This window comes from Tupaia chinensis, unplaced genomic scaffold (assembly GCF_000334495.1).
Source record: "Tupaia chinensis unplaced genomic scaffold, TupChi_1.0 Scaffold000213_1, whole genome shotgun sequence".
NCBI classification, from domain to species: Eukaryota; Metazoa; Chordata; class Mammalia; order Scandentia; family Tupaiidae; genus Tupaia; species Tupaia belangeri.
Genome location: NW_006159688.1, coordinates 369,426 through 372,276, shown reverse-complemented (window position 1 = coordinate 372,276; position 2,851 = coordinate 369,426). Strand labels below are relative to the sequence as shown.

Genomic DNA, 2,851 nt, shown 5'->3' with positions numbered 1-2,851 from the left:
CTTAACACTTTGAATATATTTTCCCATTCTTTCCTTGCTTGTATTGTTTCTGATGAGAGGTCTGCTGTTAGTCTAATGGGATATCCTTTGTAGGTACCTTGCTGTTTCTCTCTTGCCAATCTTAGTATCTTGTCTTTGTCTGTGGTTTTGGTCAACATGGCTATAATGTGTCTTGGAGAAGATCTTCTTGGGTCGATTCTATTTGGGGTCCTTTGTATTTCTTGAGATTGGATCTTTGAGTGCCTCTTTAGGTTTGGAAAGTTTTCTTGCAGGATTTCATGGAATAGATTATCAATGCCCTTATCAGTCTCTTTGCCTTCTGGGATGCCAATTACCCAGATGTTTGGATGTTTGATAGTATCTAGTATTTCTCATATATTATTCTCAAATTTTTGGGCAATTTTCTTAGTCTTTGCGGTGGATTTTCCTAGGCCAGCAATATTCTTTTCTACATCTGAGATTCTATTTTCTGTATGATTTAGTCTGCTTTTAATACTTTCAAGGGAGATTTTGACTTCCTGTATTATAGTCTTTGTCTCTAACAATCCCATTTGATTTTTTTTGTAAATTGTGTAATTCCTATTTCAGATCTTGCAAGAATTTCCTCACCTCCTTGGCACTCATCAGCTCTTTTCTCCTTTCTCTTCTGCAGTTCATTGTCTCTCTTCTCTTCCATTTCTGTTAGCTTCACCATTATGAATGTTCTAAATTTTTTATCAGACATATCCATGATTTCCGCTGAATTGTCTGTGGATGAAGAGGAGTCATTCTTTTCCCTTGGGGAGAGGTATTTTCTTGCTTTCCCATATTTCTTGTGGTCCTGTGGTGATTTCTAGTCATCTGATGGAAAAGTGTGTTTCTTCCCAAACTTGAACTTCAATCTGAGCATCTAGGAGCATGCAGAAAAGAAAACAGAGAGAGAGAAACAACAGCAACAAAACAACCAAGAAACAGAGAAAAAGACAAGAAAAACTAAAGAAAAACACTTAAAAATTGTTGTCTTTTTAAACTTGATGCAAAGTCTTCAATGTAATATTTTCAAACCAAATTCAACAAATCAAAAAGATCATACAATTTTTTCCAGGTGAAAATTTCCCCTTGCATATAAGTCTGGTTCAACATGTGCAAATCAATAAATGTTATAAATCACTTTAATACAATGAAAGATAAACACTACATGGTCATCTCAATAGATGTAGAAAAAGCACCTGACAAATTCAGGATCCTTTCTTGATAAAAACTTGTAATACCTTAGGCATAGAAGAAAAGTTCTTCAATATAATAAAGGTCACTCATGATAAAGCACACATAACATCATAATAAATAGAGAATAATTGAAATATTTTCCAAAAATATCCAGTAAAGATATGGATGCCCACTCTCACTACTTGTATTTAATATAGTACAGGTAATATGAGAATGAACAATCTTCAGAAAAAAATAAATGGTGCCCTGAAAACAGATAATCATAGAAAATAAGATAATGAAATGAAGTTTGTTTTGGATCTGGCAGTTTCCTACCATTAAAGTAAATAAAATACATTATTTTAACCATAAAAAGGCACCCAAGTAACACAAAAGAAGTAAAATTATCTCTATTTGCAGATGGCATTATTATATATGTAGAAAACACCAAACATTACACACACAGACACACACACACACACACACACTTTAGAACAAAGAATAAAATTAGTAGAGTTGCCAATACAAAACCAACATACAAAAATCAGTAGCAGTTCTGTGCACAAATAACAATTTAGTTGAAAAAAATCAAGAAAAAATATTTACAATAACACAAATTAAAATTTGTGGAAATAAATTTAATAAAGATTTGTACACTAGAAATTTTAAAGCATTTATAAATGAAATGAGAGGAATGGACCTATAATGCAGAAGTTAAGGGAACAGAATCCACTAGCTGATTGCAGTTCAAATCCCAGTCTGGTGGTTTGAAAAAATATGTCAGATGTGTATACCAGTAAGACAAAAGTCAAGAGGAGAAGGAGGAATGGAGAAAAAGGGACTATGACCATGACCAATGGGAGATGAAGGGTTGTTTGTTCTATTTCACTCTCTGGCAAGTGCACACACCCTCTGACAATTTTTAAAAAGCAGTAGTTAAAACTGAAGAATACACAAAAATGAGATCCTGTATTCATGGATGAAAAGAATTAACATTGTTAAGATGTCCATATTACCCAAAGCAATATAAAGATTTAACACAAAACCTATTAAAATTCAAGTGGCAATGTTTTCTAGAAAAACAAATTTTTAAGTTTGCATGGAATTATACAAAACCCTGAACAACTGAAGTAGTACTCAGAAAGGAAAACAAAGTTGGAGGTATTGCACTTAGTGATTTTAAATTATATTACAGTGCTTGTTTTGGCAGAACATATAGTAAAATTGGAACAATATAGAGAAGATGAGCAGGGTCCCTAGGCAAGCATGCTATACAAATTCATGAAGTATTCTAGATTAAAAAAAAATAGTAGTAATTCAAAAATTATATCACAAAGCTATAGTAATCAAAGCAGTATGGCACTGGCATAGAAACAGAAACAGAAACCAGTGGAACAGAAGAGAGAGCCCAGAAATAAATTCAAACACACAGGTCAACTAATTTTCAGTGAGGGTACCAAATAGACAATGGGAAAGGAGAGTCTTTAAAAAAATGGTGCTTGAGAAACTGAATTTCCACGTTAAAGAACAAAATTGGGCATTTATCTTACACCATACACAGAAATCAACTTGAAATAGATTTTTAAAAATCCTAAATACAAGATCTGAAACCATAAAACTCCTAGAAGGAGACACAGGTGAAAACTCCACAACATTGGCATTGGCA

At 33.0% G+C, this 2,851-nt stretch overlaps 1 non-coding gene across 1 annotated transcript; it reads left to right on the top strand.

Annotated features, from left to right (window-relative positions):
- The first annotated feature begins 2,379 nt into the window (after positions 1-2,379).
- Positions 2,380-2,486, top strand: LOC114007646 (U6 spliceosomal RNA). Its single transcript, XR_003549240.1, has one exon. It is a non-coding gene; the product is annotated as a U6 spliceosomal RNA (small nuclear RNA).
- Positions 2,487-2,851: the final 365 nt, after the last annotated feature.